The sequence below is a fragment of the Seriola aureovittata genome, chromosome 2, assembly GCF_021018895.1.
Source record: "Seriola aureovittata isolate HTS-2021-v1 ecotype China chromosome 2, ASM2101889v1, whole genome shotgun sequence".
NCBI lineage: Eukaryota > Metazoa > Chordata > Actinopteri > Carangiformes > Carangidae > Seriola > Seriola aureovittata.
Window position 1 is genome coordinate 4209845 of NC_079365.1, and position 20189 is coordinate 4230033.

General features: G+C 41.8%; 1 protein-coding gene and 2 non-coding genes across 3 annotated transcripts in view; 2 read left to right on the plus strand and 1 right to left on the minus strand.

The window, feature by feature from the left end:
- cdk18 (cyclin dependent kinase 18) overlaps positions 1–20189 on the minus strand; it is a 56867-nt gene extending 36678 nt beyond the window's left edge. Inside the window, exon 1 of the mRNA XM_056399082.1 lies at positions 19878–20189. The gene's annotated coding sequence lies outside the window, so the exon portion shown is untranslated. The remainder of the gene's footprint in view (positions 1–19877) is intronic.
- trnap-agg (transfer RNA proline (anticodon AGG)) lies at positions 1223–1294 on the plus strand. The gene has a single exon. It is a non-coding gene; the product is annotated as a tRNA-Pro (tRNA).
- trnap-ugg (transfer RNA proline (anticodon UGG)) lies at positions 2114–2185 on the plus strand. The gene has a single exon. It is a non-coding gene; the product is annotated as a tRNA-Pro (tRNA).

A 20189-nucleotide genomic window follows, 5' to 3' on the forward strand; every position in this document is an offset into this window, starting at 1 on the left:
ACTTTCAGTGTATACAGACATTCCTTCCTGTTTACAGTTCAGAGTATGACTGGGAATGTAGGACACAGTGATACAGAATCTTGTTCCATTTGTTTTGGGTACAAACACTGTTTTTCTACTATGGCTCTCCCCATTTGTACCGCCAAAACTGTAAATCATGGTTGGAAATTATGGAAGCATTAATGACGACAAATCATTTGAGAGATCACTAAAAAAGTCTGAACACTAGTCTGTCTGCAGGTCAGATCTGTGCGAGTGGGAGGACAGAATCATGACTGTAGCAGATGATTTGAGCATGTGAGAGAAATTGTTGCTTTAACTGCATTTGAACCAAACTGAAAAATGACAGGGCCAAGATGGCGTTGCAGAGGAAACGCTGCTAAATATGAAAATGCTAGCAATAGCTGTAACATTGACCGGAACGTTCTCCAAGCCATGGACAGAATAACCGATAACATCATGAAGGATATCGATGCTAAAGTTGACATGGTGCTGGCGGCTATAAGCGATCAAACAACCCTGGTTAGTGCTGAATCGGATCATCCCGCTTGTACTGGATGGAGGATTTTCTTTCCTCAATGATTATTCAGCAGCAGTGGTCAAGAAATGCAAGGCCTTTGATGACATGTAGGACAAAGATGTGTTTTGTGAGGTCATTGCGACCTTGACCTTTGTGAGATCACCATGACCTTGAACTTTGACCGTTGACAACCAAAATCTACTCATTTCATCCTTGAGTCCAAGTGAAAGTTTGTGCCAAATTCAAAGAAGTTCCATCGAGGTATTACTGAGATATTGTGTCCATTAGAATGGGATGGACTGTCTGACTGTTGCCGGAGTCATAAAGACAAGATTTCTTTACATTTCCTACAAGTAAGGAAATATATCACTTAGTGTGTAAACTTTATAGATCACCCTGAGATGTCTGCTATTGAGAAAATACTCTTTCAACCACTAGAGAGGGTCTCTCTTAGTTTGCTCTATGATGTAATGTAATGTAATCTACTAGAATGAATTGTCAGGGACTATTTCTGAAGAATTTGGAGTTACACCAGAGATATCTGTTAACAAAAACAATCTGGGTTAGAATTATACAATACATACATCTCATACTTTAATCATTTAATCTCTCATTTTCTCCTCTGTGTCTCAGATGTAAAACTGAAATACCTACCTTTCCCTCTCCTCCTCTCATTTTTTGAGATACCTTTGTTGTGCATGTGGCCCGTTGGTCTAGGGGTATGATTCTCGCTTAGGGTGCGAGAGGTCCCGGGTTCAAATCCCGGACGAGCCCATTGTTTCCGATAAGAATGTGATATCTTTCTGTAAAGTCCTCAAAGCCAAGACCAAATATCTGTTTCTCAAAGGTTTGCTCTTTGGTCATGTCTCCCCCTAACAGGACTGAATGTATGTTTGACTTGTACTGGTCATAACTTAATTCTTCTTTCATTGAGGTCTGATTATGTCTTTAGGCCTCACATTGCAATTTAAAGAAACAATCTATAGAGATATTTGGAATGGAAATGTGTCTTTAGTGAAAATGAACTCGTAGAGATCTGAAAGATTATCAGGAACCACAGCTAGACTCTGTTTCTGTGTAAAGGGTTTGTGTTTGTATTTTAAAGCTCAGCTCAGAATTTGAGATTTTTCTTGAGATAAAAATGAAATATTCAAATTCTGGATGAGCCCGTTGTTTGGAGTAACATAACAATGGTCAGTAGCGACATGTTGCATTCCGAAGAAATGTCTTTACATATATCAAAGCAGACCTTGCTTGGTTGTGTTATTTGGATGCTAAAACATAGCATATACAGATAGGTGAGAAATGAAAGCAAAAACCAATGCAAACTCTCTTAGTAAAGCATTGGGCCTCTATGTGTTGCCTTGGTGTTGATTATACAAGTCTCTGGAGCTCCACTGGAGGGATGGAGTAACAAACTTCTTGTCTATCCTTTATTCTAATACTGTTACAGAGTTTTATCTGTTTGGGTCCAACATATGAAACAATGTTGAAACAATCTGAGCTGTTCTGAGCAGAAATGTGTCTTCAATGAAAATGCCGCAAATAGCTCAGAATTTGAGATTTTTCTTAAGATAAAGTTTAAACACAAAAGGCTCGTTGGTCTAGGGGTATGATTCTCGCTTTGGGTGCGAGAGGGCCTGGGTTCAAATCCCCGATGAGCCCGATTTTTGGGACAATACAGCAATTGTCTGTTAGCAACATACAAACACAGCAGACCTGATATCAGGTGATCAGAAGCTGCTGAAACAGCACACTATCTTAAATCTCATCCTGCCCTTGAGAATCTAAAACATTGACTTGTGTACTGAGAAGCAGAGTGTTTGTCCTCAGGCAGCCACAAGTGGGGATGCACCATGTTTGGTGTTTGCCAGCTTCTCCAGCATGATATTTTCTCCCTGTTGTCCTCTCTTGTTTTCTCTTCTCACCTCGCCGCGATTGAAATAGAAAAATAGAATCTGAGGTATCACGCTTCTCAACAGGATGTAGAAAAATGCCCCCCCCCCCCCCACTCTGATTGGGATCTTCTCTTTGTTCACTCCACTCCCTCATTTGCCCTCTTGAACAAGTTAATTGCATGGGTCGTCAGTGAGAAAGTTCCTGATTGCAATGGACAATTTGTGTGTGTGTTTGTGTGTGTGTGTGTGTACGTGTGTGTGTGTGTGTGTGTGTGTGTGCACGTGTGTGTGTGTGTGTGTACCAATTTGCTTCATTTATCTTCTAGACAACAGACTTCTCTGTGTGGAGAGCAGTACGGTTTTAGGGTTTGGATGTTTGCAGCCAATCAGGAGTATCTGGCATCAGTCTCAGAGCTACCTCTGTCAAAGGCTGGAAGTTGGTTGTGTGACACTGTCTGACTACACGCACGCACGCACGCACGCACGCACGCACGCACGCACGCACGCACACACACACACACACACACACAAACACACACACACATGCAATCTCACAAATACATCTGCTCCAAGTGAGGTGCCAACAAATCTCAGCTTGCTCATGGCTGTGATCCTCACGGGACACAAACACACTATATGTTGCCACGGCGCCCACTCTCATCTTTTTTTCTTTTCTTTTTTTTATTCCCGCTCCTCTTTGATCTCTGTTTGTCTTCCTCAGCTGCTCCCCCCATCTCATGCATCTTCATGAGGGTTTATATCTTTTCTGTGTCGTTCAGATGTAACATTCATTTCTTTGCTAATAAATTTCTGATGACAGCCTTCTGAAACACAGACAGTCGACAGAGAGCCGCTCATATGTGTGTTTGTACTATTACAGATGGGAGCACAGTCATTGATGTGTTTACTGAAATTAAACACTGAATGATGAAAACAAGCTCACTCAGTGCAGCAAGGCTGTATCAAGGATTAGTTCCTCGTCAACAAATAATCTTAGACAAAAACAAGGGCGGACTGAAATAATTCATGCCAGGAATTTGACTCCATCCCAGGCCCCCCCCCCCCCCCCCCACACACACACACAAACCATGATGTGATGATGTGACCAAGTTGATGTCACGGGTACCAGAGTAGTTGGTTATTTGTGGTTATTGGTTTATTGGTTGTAGCTAATCACTAAATCTGAAAAAGGGATTAAATTAATATTATTCATTTTTATTTATTCATTTTTTTAATTATTTTTCAATTCTTACAGGAGAAAATGGAGGCTACAACATGTCAATAAGTCAACAGAACATTAGGTGAAGGGCAGCAGTTTTCCAGTGCTCTCTCTCCCTTTCTCTCTCTTTCTCTTTCTCTCTCTGAACAAGGGTCAACCAAAATCATGTGACTGATTTCTGAACTCTTCACTTTTCCGACCGCTCAGCAACAATGGATAATTATTATTATTGTTTACCATTTTCAAAGGCAAACTCAGTGTAGACAGATGGGGCTGGCAGAAGCAGAGCCTCAGCGGCAACAGCGTGGACACACACTGCCAGCTGCCGCAGTTCAGCCAGGTAGTGTCATACACAGGTGATGGAAGAGGTCCGTCAACTATTTATTATTTATTAATGAATTATTATCACTGGTTAAGTTGACTGTTCGCGGTGCAGGACGAAACGACCCTCAGTCGTCCCGGTTCTCCTGTTGGGCCATTGGACAACAGTTAGAACGAGGCCTGGAAAGGCCAACAAAAGCATCTGTGGAGCTGCAGCTGCATCACGAGCCAGGACACTGAGTCATGTCCTCTGAATGACTGGGGGAATTTGAGGCTGTTGAGACTGTCTGATCATTTGCTATTTCTTCAAAGCCCTAAAGTAACCTGCATCCGTGTTTACCTGATGAAGAGCAGAGGCGGAAGTATCATGACAGTGTCACAGCAACACCTCATTAGTTTCCTGTGTTCTACCAAAAGTCAACATTGGTTTCGTTTACTGTGACAATGATAATGTTGATCAAATAGTTTTTGTGCCTAAAACTAACCAAAACTCAGCAAACATTGATCATTTTTTTAAAGCTCATTTCTTAGCCTTTTTGAAAGGCCCTAACAAATGATGTTGTGGCTATAGCTCTGGCTGAAACGAAAAGTTCAATCCCACCCATAGGCGTAGATTTCAGGGGGAGATGCAGTGGATACGTCCCCCTCAATATTAAGAGCATTTGTCCACCCAAATAAAAAAAACACTAGAAAATTATTCAAAGGTGCAACAATGCCTCCTACAGGGACAGGGATTTCTTCTTCTTCAGCACTGGGTCTTTTTTTTTTACTTCCAAAATATGAATATGAATTATGAGCTCAGACAACCACTGAATCTTTTGAATATTTACTGGCAAACGCAATTATCCTCAGCACGCACACATAGCGTTGTGATCTCAGTCAGGCTCATGCAGGCAGGTTGATAACCATGGAGCCAGATGGGAAAGGAGGTGGAGGAGGAGAGGAGGAGGAGGAGGAGGAGGAGGAGGTGGAGGAGGAGGAGGAGGAGGTCTGATATTGGGCCATTTTTCTCAAAAAGTCTTAAAACCAAGTAAGTTGTGAGCCACTGTGATGTTGTTTTAGTTTCTTTTTAAAGGTAATGTTGGCATACCCATAAAGGCTTGCTAGCTAGTTAAGATAGCAGCAGACAAGCTAATCTAACAGTAGCAAGGATAATCAAAAGAACAGCAACATGTGTTTATTTGACAGCGTGCAACATTTGAATTGAAGAGCTTTACTGCATTGCATTCATTATATTTGAATTGTCTCCTGCATGGTGGCTACATTTTGTGTTTCCTTTATATAAATAAAGACATTTCACAAACAACTCATCCATGGTCCCACCACACTACGTATGTTTACATGAACACAAGAAAACAGGTTATTGTGAGAAAGCAGGTGATGCAGGAAATCTGACAATGGGTTTGTAGTGCACTGTAGTGACCAAAGTACTGTAGCTAGAGTGGTGATGAAAAGCATATTATGCTTCAGTCAACAAGCTCACAGAGAGCCATTTGTGGCATCACGTCCGCGCTAGCCTCTGTTCCTCCAGCATTTGTAACTAACTCAATACAATCTCTCATTCAGCCACTCCAGTAAAGGAGGTTAAAGAAAAGTGTATGGTGCAACACTAACTCGCTAATAAGCTAACCTTCTCCATTTTGAACTCTCCGGCTATCCCTTCCCTTAAAGGTCATAACTGTGAAATCATGACCTGCCCAGTGCAGACAAAATGTTGTCCTTTTGGCCAGTGACCAAATCCACTGGAGCAGTTCAGTGATTGTTGCCTCGGGGGGGGGGGGGGGGGGGGGGGGAGGACTCTGTGTGATTCAGCAAAAAGCCATATGTCAGTGGTCGAGTGAACCTAAATGAATATGCTCCACTCCCCTCATGCGTACTCATTTAGAATGGGGCCAGAAGGAAAAGATGTGGGGCTTGTTTAGATGGGCTTTGATTTTCAAGAGGTCAGTGGGCACAGTCATCAGAAAATATGATACACATTTACCAATCCGTCTACATATAAGGCGTGCAGCACAGGCACGGAGGTACACCACTGTGACTCATGCTGGGGGATCGGGTCACACGTGCGCATGCTCAGATTCAAAACCTCGGGCAAATATTTTCTGACTCTCTCTTACACTTTTTTTTTTTCCCTCTGCCCAGTTTGCTGAGATGGAATGAATGAATGACCCTGAGAGGCCACTGAAAAGCAGCTCTGGCACAGTGTAAGCGCAGACCATTAGCCAGCTAACAGGGAGACCACAGCTTCATCCGACTGCTGTGTTTGTCCAATGAAACCTGGCATGGCAGCTTCCTGTTCCTGACAGCCGGACAGGCTGCCAGCACAAGCTGTGATCTCTAGGAGGGTCAAGGGGGGGGGGGGGGGGGGGGGGGGGGGGCAACAGCAGACATGCAGAAACAAACTAAATAAAAGAAAGGTTGATCTGCTATTTGGAGATATGACCCCCAAGGTGAGATGCAGAGGGAGGACAAGAAAAAAGAAACCCAGGATTCATTTGTATAATTATGAACTGGTTTCTTATTTTTTCACTGCTGATGTCTTGTTTTAAGTCCCATTAATAATAGTCACCTTTAGCCACTTCTGTTGGTGATAAGGAGGGATTTCTTCACATAAGGTTTTTTTTTATCAAACTATAATCTTGCACAGCAGCCACACTGCTCACAACACTTTCTCTTACAGTAACCTGGCATCTCAGTAACATATGAGACATATCAGAGATGGGTTGGCTATACCCAGAGAAGAGGTACTCTATCTATTTCTTCCAGAACACAGATCAGGTTCTGGAGCAAGAGCACAAAACGTTAATTGGTTACAACATCACATTAGAAATGAATTCAACATGAATTATGTGCTTTTCTTTGCACTTAGACTTAGTGTGTGTGTTTGTCTGTATGTGTGCATGAGTGTGAGAGAGAGAGAGAGAGAGAGAGAGAGAGAGAGGCACATGCACTCAACTGTCTGTGTCATCTGTGTATGTGTGTGATCGGTCATATGCTCTAAAACTGACCTTGGGCCTGGGGTTACATTACTGTGTGCTCCAGTAGTTCATATGGACGGGAAAAAAAACAGCTTTGCTTTTACAACTGTGCGTGTGCACACACAGATAAAAACCAGAGTGGTTAAGAGAGAATCACTGTTAAACAGCTGGTGTGTTTAGTCTGCAATGCAGCTAATCCAATTTTAGCTGCCATTATCCAGCCATGTTCTAACAACAATGACACACGTATAATGGAGATATTACAAACCTTTGTACCGTTGAAGTGTCCAATCCACAGTTAAATGTGAACAGGCCTGGATTCATACATAGCTACAGCTTCTGTTTCTGTAAGCAACCTGAAATAAAGTCCCAATTTGAGTTGTACAGTATGAATCTGAATTTGGATGAAACCTGGTTCTTACAATAGCTCTAACAGAAACTAAATTGCACGTTAAAATCCTATTTAGAATCTGCAGATTTGTGAGACCTATTCCATTCAAATGCATTTTTTTTTCTGTCCAGACTACGTAAGATTAGATACATAAGATGAAGTCAAAAGCTACTGTGGTAAAACTAGTCAGACTAAATATACAGTATATGAGTATTTCTAATCTCGACTTGGATTGATGGAGAAAACAAATGTGTAAATTGAATTCTCATCTGTTGTCAGATATGAAAGATTTCACACCTTTGAGACAGGATTTACTCACATAATTCAACATTTGGAAAATAAACCAATTAGATGAGAAGATCTACACCACTCTAATGTTTGTATGTTGAATATGCGAGCTTAGCTTAGCATAAAGACTTAGAGGCAGCAGCAGACAGCTAGCCTGGCTCTGTCCGATTTTGTACCTGCTAAACAAACAAGATATAAAGTGTTAATAGATAGCTGCAGGAATGATGTATTTTTGCATCACCCTGGCACCATGTCAGGCACCAAAAACCTATTAAAAAACGCATAAAATTCAGGACAAGGGAACCGGAGCTGAACAGGGGAACATTTTATTTAACTTGTAAAATAACATTTATGAATTGCAGGTAAATTTAATCCTTATTCCAAAAGTCTGGTTAGGACTGGGAAAGCAGAATAATAAAGTTCAAAATTGGCTGTACTAAGGTAATATGGTTTACTCTTAAATAATTTAAGGAAAGATAATTGTTGAATTTCAGTTATTCACAACATTTAGAGCTGCTTTAATTGATGGTTCTGTTAGCATGTTAGCATATAATCCTGTTGTTTGATGCTGGGCAGGTAGTGTTAAGGTGGAAACAAGATGGAGGAGAGTGGAGTTGTCAGGCCAGGAAACCAAAACACTAAAAGACTCTAAAAGGGTCTTTAAACCAAAGAGGAAATTTGAGTTTTCTATTCTATCTAGTTTGTCAATGCAACATTTCACAGTAAACATGGTCATTTCTTGAGGTAGCTTTAAAGCACATTTTCTTTATCACACAGGATTTTATTACAGGACAATTCGTACAAACTAAAGAACCATAAAGCCTGAGAATCATATCTGTGTTCAGTCCATATCTAGTGTTTTATTTAGTTGGCTCGGATGACAGTCAGTTAATATTCACATGAACTCCAAACAAAGCTCGAAGAGAGACAACTATCTGATTGTTGCCTTAAACAACATTGTCTGACCTTTTAGGAAGTTGGGATAAACGAAAGCCAGTTTTGAACTCCTCCTGTTTCCTTTCTACGTGCTGCAATGAAAAACCAATGTCACCCTGAACACTGTTCAGTGAAGAGCATTGGTTTAAGGCCTGTCTGCATGTTTGGCGTGATTAGTCTGAGAGATAGAAGCAACCCAGAGGTGGTTTTTTCCCCCCTTGCCCCGCGGTGGTAATCAATCCTGTCAGACATCTCTCTCTGCAGGGTTGTGGAGAGAAAAGTTAAGCCTCGACAGACAGTGAACCAACCTTGAGATTCCACTTCACCAGTGTTACACAAGGCGCGTAGTTAGAAATGATGTCACATTCTCGTCTCCTCTTTGTCCCTGAGCTGAAGCTATAATAACGATGACCTTTTGTTTCCTTCCATCCCATCTTTCCTTGGAGTCGGGCCTCACCAGACAACAATCACTGCCTTATATGCTCTGTTATATGGCAGTACATTACACTCCCCATTTCTCTCCCTGACATTATTCTTCACTTTTTCTCTCGGTCCTCATCCAGCTCACGTCTTCTCAGACTTTCTCTCTGACTACTTTCAGAGAAACACTGATAATTAAAGCATCACTAACAGCGAAAATGTGTTGACAGCAACAATAAATCCCTCTGTCTTTCCGTCTGTTTCTGGCTACATGTCACCCTCTGCCCCCGTGTGAACAGTAGGCCTACTGTACCCAGGGGCCGCCAGTGCATAACAACAACACTGGGGTCAGCATCAGACCAGCCTATTGTATCACAGGTCACCACGGTTTGTGCAACAGGCCACTCACGTCATTGTGGTTGTTTTGCTTGGACATTCATAGTTTTGCTTGGACATTCATACAGTACATACACTACTAATAGTCTAACTGGTAACAGCTTCCTGTCTGTTTTGCTCATTTCTGTCACCAAATGATATTAAAAAAAAGCGATTATGAGAAATCTTTTTGCAGCACATACACAAAACAAGCTGCCAGCCTCATCAAGCAACAGGTTCTTAAATATTCATGGTCATTTATTGAACAGTTTTTATTCAATTATTTTCAGGAGACTGTTATATACTCGATGTATAAGAGTTAATCAGATGGAAAAAATCTGAAAACAGCTTAAAATAATACACTGAGGAATTTTATTGCTCTGGAAGTCGATCACAATGATGATTATTGTGTCTTTTGTCTCAGTGATATGGAGGTAAACAGCAGAATTATGGCTTTCATGTTACAAATTAATCTACCAGGAATATGCACTTGCACATTTTACCGTCTGGTACAGTGTGATTCTGGACGATGTCTCATGGCCTTCCAGCAAAAGCAGTAGTCTCAAATTATTTTTTTCACACGGATCTGTTTTCTGTCTACACAGGGCCTCAGCATGGTAGCACAGACATACTTGTCATTCGCCACATCCTTTCTATGTGATCCCTCCACCATACTCTGGGTTGACAGGGAAGCATCCAGGATGCATCCTAATCAGATGCCCAAACAACCTCAACTGGTTCGAACTCCTTCCAACTGTATGAGCACCTCCGATTTGTACATGTCCAGCAAAGAACACTCATGCCTGTCACTAATTGGCAATCTCATTCTTTTGGTTACTTTTTTGGTAGACCCAATTGATGCCTGAACTCCTTAACTTGGCTACTGACTCACTCCCAATTCAGGTGCTGTGTCACACAGCTACAAACCGCCACTGTGTAAACTGGAGGTCACGGTCTGATAAAGCCAGCAGACTGACAACATCTGCAAAAATAATAGATGCAATCCTGCAGGTGGTGGCAGCTCGTGGTACATGCACTGCAGACAATTGCCATGGGTGTCATTGTGCAAAGGGTGCAAGGTCAAAAATGCCTCTTGCCCCATACTCATCATGTTTAGACTTAAGACAAGGGCATCCAGAACATCCCCGACTGCCACTGCCTGCAACAACCATACTGGACTTTCTCCAAACTTTGCCTGTACCTACAGATTCTGTCCATAAAAACTGGAGACAGAAATGATAACAAGGCACAATCCTGATGTAGCCAAACTCCCACTCAGAATGTGTGCTCGGCCTCCTGCTGAGAATATGGATGCAGGTCTCAATCAGCTCCAAAAAAGTGGCTTGTAGTAACGACCCAGCTTGTCTTCTGGGAGCCCAGTCCCACAAGATAATGTCCACAAAGCACATGTACTCTGGCATTTTAACCACAGAGCTACAGGGACAAATTTTTAATGGTGGCTGTTTGGAAGGACGTCTCATTTCTGTCTGCCGTGAGTGACTGACGCTCATAAGAACTTAACACTGAAGATGAAGAGGAAATACAAATTTGACCAACAGGTTCCATGTAGCTTAAAACTTTGGGCAGTGTTGGACCCACATATATTCACCTGTATGTTTGCAGTGCACACACACACACACACACACAATGTAGTTTCATGTGAGTGGGTGTGTATACGTCCATCTTCATACTTTGTACGTATTTAAAGGGCAACAACTGCCGAGCAGATGTGAGTGTATCTTCCTGCTGTCTCATCCTTTTGGGCTTTGCGCTATACTTAGGGCTGGGCGATAAAATTATAGCAATACTTATTGTGAAATTATTTTCCCGGAAAGAAACATAAAAAATGTTTGATAAATGTTTGATATAATCATTGCTTATAGCACGCCCACAAATGAATCACGAACGGCCAATCGTGTCGCAGGAATAGAGGTCTGCATTGTGCAAGTTAGGATGCACGGTGAGAGGTATAAATACAGGCATGTGATATTATTCACAGACGCACGCAGTGGCTGAAGGGCTGAAGATAAGTAAGCAAATACGCTGAAATGAGCGACATCCCAGAAAAAGCAGCTCGGAAGATGACGATATCGTCAAGAAGAGAGGCCACTCAACTTCAGTGGTTTGGAGATATTTTGGCTATTTACAGTCCGACAAAAAACAGAGCAATGTGCACTGCACACTGTGCCGGAGAAATGTTCCACCAAAGACAGGCAACACCACAAACCTGTTTCATCATTTAAAACAATATCACCCGTTAGAACACACAGAACGTAAGAAATTACAGGCACAAACGAGCATTAGTTCATCCTCGACGAGCGCCAGTCCTCTGGGAGGACAACAACGAATTACTTCATTGCCAGATTTATCAATCTCATATCGGAAGCCATGACTTCTCGATTCAATGGATCTCCAGTCTCTACGTCAAAAGAATACAACAGGACCACAACTGGGTGTAAATAAAGGAGTTTATTAACTAAACTACTATCTACAGAGTAAATGCAAGGTGTAATAATCATAAAGATGAAAATAATAATGAAATGAGCAGTGTGATGAGTTGGCAATGGTGGGAGAGAATATGTTATGGCTATACACTATGGCTATACAGCTAATGATGCTACGTCTACGAATTAGGTTTGATGATTAAATATTGCTATATTTCGACATCAACCCAATCATGAGCAGAGTGTTAAGACCGGCCTACTGTGAGTTGCGCTGTAGCTGGAGACCCTCGGCTGGAACCCAGGTGGCTGTGGTTGCCGTGGTAACCCCAGAGACGCGGGATCTAGGTGGATTCTCCTGGAGGCCGTGTCCTGTTATCGCGATGACGGATTCTGCCGGTGTCTCAGCGGTTCAGCTCTGGTGGAGTTTGCCAGGAGACTTTCTGTCTCGGGCTCTCTTGATTTCTGCTCGGCTTCTCTGCAGGAGGTCGTGCAGATGTTATCTAATGGTGTCTCTTGTGGGTTGAAGTGAAATAAACTCTAATGCTCTTCACTTTGGCTGGATAACTTTAGAGGAGACTGGCGTTGACCAGATGACTCTAAAGTTGTCAAAATCTTCAAAAAGGAAAACTTGATGATGATTTAAAAGTTACAAAATGACTCCGAGGCACTTCTGTTGCTTTGGTTCAGTTGGTCTTGACTTGGCTTATAAAAATAAAAGATTGAGCATGTCGACAAAAATGACATTACTTGGAGCCTGTGGCAAAGAAAAATAAAAGACGTGAAAGGTGCAAAAATGACTAAGAGCCATGAGTTTGTGGCGAGCAGCTTAGAGCTAAGAGTTTCCATGGCTACAGAGCCGGGCTTTGAGCCGGGACTCTGAGCTTTGAGCAAAGTTCTCAGCTTCTAGTTTCTGCATCGTTTTCTAGCTTTAGCTTTTCAGCCTCTAGCGTTTAACTTCGTTTCTCGCATCTTCTTCCTTCTTAGCATCTCGCTGAGTTTCTAACTTTTTCGCGTTTCTAACATTTCTGACTTCTAACCTTTCTGGCTTTTCCGACTTCTTGTCATCTCTGAACTGAACTTCTGACTTTCTCTTCATCTGGCCTTCTGTGAATTGTTCACGACTGTTTTATCCCCTGGGGGCTGGCGCATGTTTCAGGGGCGTCACCCGTCTTTTCCTGTGTTTCCACTTGGAGAAGAGATTAATTTTCCACTGAACTTTGGAATAATTTAAATCTAGAGTTTATTTATAAACTCGCACATCCGTCTTCCACCATGACCACAAAACATTAAGTGAAATAACATAGAAAACTACTTGCACTAATAATGGCAGAAAGGAGTAATAGGAGTGTTGATTTCATATTACATCCTTCAAACCTGGAATTAATCATGATACAAGTGGTTAATTGGTCAAACAAAAATATAAACATTTCCCAAAGCTAATGGTCTATACATGTGGATTACACAGCAGTTCTTTGACTGTAATAATAATAATATGGACATCCTGGATGTCATGTAGTATGTTACCTTGTGTGAAGGATGCTGACAGTACGGTCACATGAAGGACATTGTCTTAAAATCTACATGTTACATTTCAGACATTCTATGGGATAGAAGTTTGGGGTTAAGCTATTGCATAGGAAAATCTCATGAGTTACAGAACAGTTAGATATTTAATTTTACTTTCTTCCTTAGATCTGTGTCTGTGAAGAGAGTTCTGCTGGTCACTACCCAGGATTGGAATGTGGGTTGTAGTTTATGACTCTTATCTAGAGAGGGGCAGAGGAAGAGAGGTTGGTGTGTGTGTGCGTGTGTGTGTGTTCATGCATGGCACAGAGAGGCCAGGATTCACACCTTAGTGTTAATCAGTCCTTTTTGTTGTTACTTGTCCTATACAAGAAACAACCAAATATCAACGTTCTTATTGTCACAAACTGGAGATTTTGCCTATATTCTCCAGTTGTCTGGTATCCATTGGTTGATCCTCTGGAGCTGACCCTTTGACCTTTGGTCTGGTTCTGTGTCATTCGGACATGCTAACAGCATGGTCTGTTTGTGGGAGAAGGGTCCTTGGTCTCTGTTTCGTATCAATTTGATAGTTTGATGGTGGGAAGAGTCGCAAAGTGTCAATTGTGGGTCCGTAACTCTGCATGTCCTTATAATGAACTTCCTTAAGGGCTTGTGACTGATGCCAGGCCAGGTATGTACGATACATACATGTGTGCTGTATCACACTGCAGAACTTATTAGTGGAAAGTTTTCTATTTACTTTGTTCAGTAAAAAGGACTGAAAAGGATTTAGATTTTAATCATGCATATTTTATCATATGTTGAATGTTTGTACCTGCCCTAGCTGTAGTCTGTTGCCTGCAACAAAGATGTAACTTTCCTGTGCTGAGAAGCAAGTGTTAGCACTAGCCTTGCTAATAAGAAGAAGGAGGGGAGCCATTGGAAATAATGGGTTTCATACCACAGTGGTGCCTTTGTCGCGTTCTGTCTGAAAGTCCATTTAGCTTCAGGTCTTCTGGTAACATTTGAAGCACTCTTAAAGATGCAGAATGGCCGTTAGAAAAGCTCCTGGACAAGGCAAGTCTCTTCCCTCTCTACGACCTTAACTCGACTTACTAAAACATGCACGTAAACACACACACACACACTAAATGCTGAGGGACATCAGAGGCGAGGTAGGATGCCGATGGTGAACGAAATTAAAAATGTCTCTGCTGGTGATTTAGCAAAATTAGCACTGGGGAAAAGTAAAGCAAGAGTAGGAGAGGAAAACGGTTCCTGAGTAAAGAGAGGGAAGAAAGAGACACAGAACCAAAGAGGAAGAGTCAGTGGATGAAAAGAATAAGAGAGCAGGAGGGGATTTTTCTCTGGAGGAGGTAGCAGTGACACAGATGGTTATCATCCTCAGACAGGCTCAGTATAATGGACGTCCGTTTGTTGTGACTGAAAGCATGAAATTACCGCAGCGAGGCCAAAAGGGCACGCTGCAAAATTAGATTGGGAGACTTCCTGCTGACAGGGAGAAATATTAAGTTCAGCCAGAGTTTTCTAAATTGAACTTTATCTACAGAAACCTGCAAAACACCACAAGGGTCGTTTTCATTTGGGCTTCACAATAAGACTGTGTGTGTACTACTCTTGATGATATCGCTACCTGCTGTCACACGATTCTCCTGATATGTATTACAGCAGCCATGTTAGCGATTTAGTAGTATCCATGAAGTGCATCAGCCCGGTCAGGGAGGGGGCTGTGCACTGCTCTGTAGTTGGGATAGGAAAGTTAACCAGATCTACATTTGTCATAACAACCACCGGTGTTTTCAATTGTAAAATTGAAAAATGTATTGATTGAAAACACTATCAACGAAACATATTTTCACCGTTGTTTGGGTTGGTTTTGATTTTGCAAGAGAAAAGACTCCAAGTATGAAGTCGAGCCAGTTGGTTTGAAATGCAAATGTATGTCTGAGTAACTTACCTGCCTCCATTATTGAGCAGTGCACAGCAGCTTCCCTGAGCTTTTACATCAAAATTACTTAAAGGTCTATATAGTATGAAGGTAGATGTCCATGTGTTGTTTGATTATAAAGCAGGTCTAGGTTCTATATTAATACAGTGAAAGTATCAAAGCGCTCAGTCCACAGAGAAATGCACACAGCCTGTATTCAGAAACTGAGCCTTAAAACCAGCCGTCAGGACTTCTGGAACTTTGTGATGTCACAACAAAGCAGTCACCGCTCTCAGCCATGCCCTAAGCCCCGCCCACCTGGACCCACCATCCAACCTTACAGGATTTGGTTTCTCTGAGTGTCTCAAAGCCTCCTCTCTTCTGATTGGCTCACTGACCTGTTGTTACTAAAGCTCCGGAGAGAAGCCTGAGAGTGGAGATTAAAACATAGTTTTTGGGTCTTAAAACCACAAATATATCTTCTTATGGATCAACACTTCAAATAAAACACAGGAGAATAGAAAAATATAGTTTAATGCCAGAAGAGTGCACCAGTGTTTTAGACCTTTACATCTGTCAGATTGTTTTATGTCACATTATGCGTGTGTGATTATTCTGATGTGTTGGTAGTTGGACTTTTCCCTCACGGCCTTGCTTCTGACAGGAGCAACTCTGACTCACAGTTTACCTCACACCACTCGGACCGCACACATGATACATTTCCCTAGGTGGCTTCTTCCTGTGTCAGTGTGCAAGCTGACGTCTAATAAGCCATCACAGCTGCAGCACTAGACTAACACCTTGGGAGAATGAGGCTTGCAATTATGAAGAGCGCCTAAACACTGCTGAGCATGGCAATTAAAAGTGAACACACTGGCCACCCTCCTGCCGGCAAATCCTGGACTTAAGGATGCCCCAGCCTATCATCAAACAGCTTCTCTCAGCCAGACAGTGCCTGGCACACAGCGCCTGTGTTTGTCCAGTGTTCCCTGAAAACAACAGTATTCTATATAGCATTGGCTGCCTCAGATAGATTGGATAATTTTAAATTAGATGGATGGCTCAGCTGTGAATGCACCACGCGCCCACCTGTGAGGAGCTTTCAAAGTGTATTGTGTATGAGTAAGGAAAGCATGCCCAGCAACACTTAAGGCCCATTGGGGCTTTTTTCAGTGATTTAATGTGACCCTGGCAGCAGCAGTGGAACAGGAGCAAGCATGTGCCTGCTGCTTGTGCACACAAAGACAAAATCTGTCCATATTCTGGTCCTGTAGATAAAACCTGACTATGTCATATACAGAATGTACCAGTGGTGATTTCTTATGATGTTCTATTTCTATGATTTGAGCATGGAAATGCATTCTCCAGTCTCTGAATAAAGACTGTTGGATGGGGTTGAAAGCTCTTAAACCTAGTAAGTGGACCTTTGAGTTTAGGTGATTTTGTTATATATTCCCACTATACTTTCTCAGAGGAATCTAAAGATACCATCGAAGGCATCATGCTAAGATCATATCAGTACAAGCCTTTAAATAAATTGTTTGTTATTTTGAATCTAATGGACTTTTAGCAAATTGGGTAAAATGTCAGTGAGAAACATATTGATCAGAATGAAAAGTGCAACAACCTGTGGTGGTAGTTTGTGATCTTAAATTTTCCCAGATGCTTACACACTGTATCTGTCTAATTATGACATTCATTACACTGATACTTAAAAGCACCCAATAGAGTTTTTGACCATTAGTTGTGCTATGAAGCAATATTTTAATGGGTGAGCCCCTCATGTTTACACCAAGCACACTCACATTTGCAAAGTGATACAAATTCCTGCTGCAGGGTTCCTGCTTTTCCACTGATCAGCAGTTGGTTGTGGTAACATGCAAAGAAGCAACTGAACGCTAGCACAAATGCATGTTAATAATGCACTATTAAAGACCAGTTTTGCAAATTTTTATCATTGACAATAAACAAGAAAACAACCTTTAAGACTGCAAAGTGCATTTCTGAACATTCAAAGTATGGCAGTGTTTTGTTTTGGCTGAGTTGTGTGTGTGTGTTCATCGGCAGCTGCTGTGGTTTTTACTTTATCTATGTGTACTTTACTATAAATAAATAGAGCAATAATGTGATGATATAGCCTGTGTTCATTTTTTGCTGTTAAAAAGTGAAGAGCAGAAAGCAACAAGACCACAATGGGAACACAGTGTTTTGTGGTAAGACTGGTAATTTTGTATGCCAGTATCTCAAAATGGCAACAAGAAGAGGCAAACTGCTTGTACTTAGAAATTCGATAATGTCGGTAACCTGCAAATAGCTCTCTCACATTTGCCCACACAGCCATTCTATAATCTCTTCACACATAAACAATAATGCAATGACAGAGCCAACAAATCTAATGTTAGTGATCTCTGTGTTGTTTAGGATAACACGTGCCGCAGCTACAACATAGCCATCATAGAATAATCGGGAATGGACCCACACGGTCTCAGGTTATGGAGATGATGGCTTCATTTTCACAAAAGACGCTTGCCTGCTGAAGCATTTAACCTTTCAGTGTTTCATCACAGTAGCCGGTAGATCGGCTGCTGAAATGCAAACTGCCCTCCATTTAGTGTGTTTAACAAAATGTTTGCATGTGTTTGCTCATCTGTGAGTGGTGTTTAGTGCTGGTGCCAGGGCTATTGTTGAATATGCTAGGGTCTATCTTCACATTGTCATGGCTGAGTGGGCCTGGGGCTGTGCGATGAATCAGGGACTCAATAATAAGCCGCTTATGTAAACATTACTACTGTGTCTGAGCCGCAGAATGCCAAGGCAAAAAGAATGCTACCATAGACTCACACTTACAGTAACATCTTCTGAAGCAAAGAGTTAACTGATCAAAAAATGGAACTGAACAATTACCATGTGAGGCAGCATACAGGGACTCTGCTGGTGCCCTAATGTGACTTGTAATGACAAAAAGACACAAGACTGACATAATGCAACAAAGGACAGCATGAATGAAACATTTAGTGACACGATGTCTATGTTTGGTATTTTCCATTGGTCTCGTTTTATATTAAATCATAGATGCAGCCCAAATTCATTACACTGTAATCCTAAAGTGTTAATTTCTTAAAACTATTTACTTCATTTTATTTGATTTATCTTCTAATTTTCACCAATGACCATATGCTTTCTAAGGCCCAACCCCCCATAGTTACTGTTGTATCTAGCCTTTAATTTTAGCACAGCATGTATTTAGTTTACATAGTACCAGTGGCAGCATTGCCATTGGTAATTAGCGGATTTCTTTTGACACAATGGGTCAATGATTTTGGACAGAGGAAGACAAAAGCACCCTCCCTATTTTTGTCAGTGACCCCTTCATTTGCAAGCTGAAACTGTCATCAGGAGATTATTTAGCTAGCTAGCTAAATGCGACAGACATGCCATGCCTTATTGCAGTTGCTATGCCATGACTAGACAATTGCTGTTAGAGAGGTTCATCAAATGGTCAATGTCAGAATCTGTGATTATCAAATGTCATAGCTGCTTTAAAATGAAGCTTAATTTGAGTTAAACCTGCACGCTGTGAAAAAAAAAAAAAAAGTTTAATGATACATTTTGAAGCATTGGAAAATCCTAAAAAGTTATTATAATAATAATGTAACACATTTATCCAGACTGCTCAGTGTGTCAACACCCAACCCTTTCAAAATAAGTGTAACTTCTCACTAACATTAGACTCTGTTACTTTTGTGATGACAATAGAGCAGCCTGAACTCTGCATGATTCAACAATGCATGACAGTGATACAGAAAAGGGAACCAGTTTTGTGTATGTACACTACACGCACACACACACACACACACACACACACACACACACACACACACACACACACACACACACACACACACACACACACACACACACAGACACACCAGACACCACAATTACAAACGCAGGCAGACGCAGGTAAACAGTGCTGTGTGTGCAGTGGTTATGGATAGACTTCTGTGTATTTGAGCGGCCCTTCCTACATTACTACTATTCCAGTGTCAGTTTACGTGTGAGTACTAATGCATGAGGCTCATCACAGAGCAGAGCCGTGGATGAGTGAGTGGGTTGGTGCGGGGGTTTCACATGTCCTAATGTTCTTACTGAACTGCTGGACACAAAACAGAAGCAACAGTTATGGAAATATGAAACTTTTTGAATAACAATGTCTCATCTCTCCTCATATCAGTACCTGTTGTACCTGTAAGCAGAAAGTCTTCATTTTGTGAATGTCCTTTCTCAATGCTATGCAGTTTACATCAATTTGATAGTTGAACTGTCGTGTAACCTCGGTTGTAAATTATATAAAGATCACCATTAAAGATCAACCTCAAAATGAAGCTTCAACCTTAAAAGAGACTAAGTAACAACTAATGTGGCCAATTAGCACGCTCCAGGTGAGCACAGGAAGACTTAATGAGATGTCCAGTGAGCTAACGAGGAACCCCGAGGGAGAAATAATGAACTAATTTCCTCGCCAGATCAGCAACATGTACCTGCGTGTCTCAGCCTCCCCTGACTCTTACCATAAGGTTGGTATGTCTTAATGAAAACTGTGAGTGGATGTTGTTGCAGCAGAGCTACTTACAGAGGAGCAGAGGTCATCCACACACACAGGAGGGGTGGTGGTGGTGGCGGGGCAAACTCCAGCCTCAGGTTTCCCTCGTCTTCCCAGGTGTCAGTCACAGAGAGATAAATCCACAAGATGCAGGCAGCTCTATTACAGTGATAGACAGCTTAGCTCGGCAAGGAGACGAAGGGGAAATGGACCAACCTGTCCACAAGTCCTTCTGACAGCTCACCCTTCCACCCTCCCTCTGTCCTCCACACAGAGCACTGCGAGTCGCCTCACTGGCTAGATAAGAGGAAAAACTAAATAAAGAGACAGAGACACAGTGGA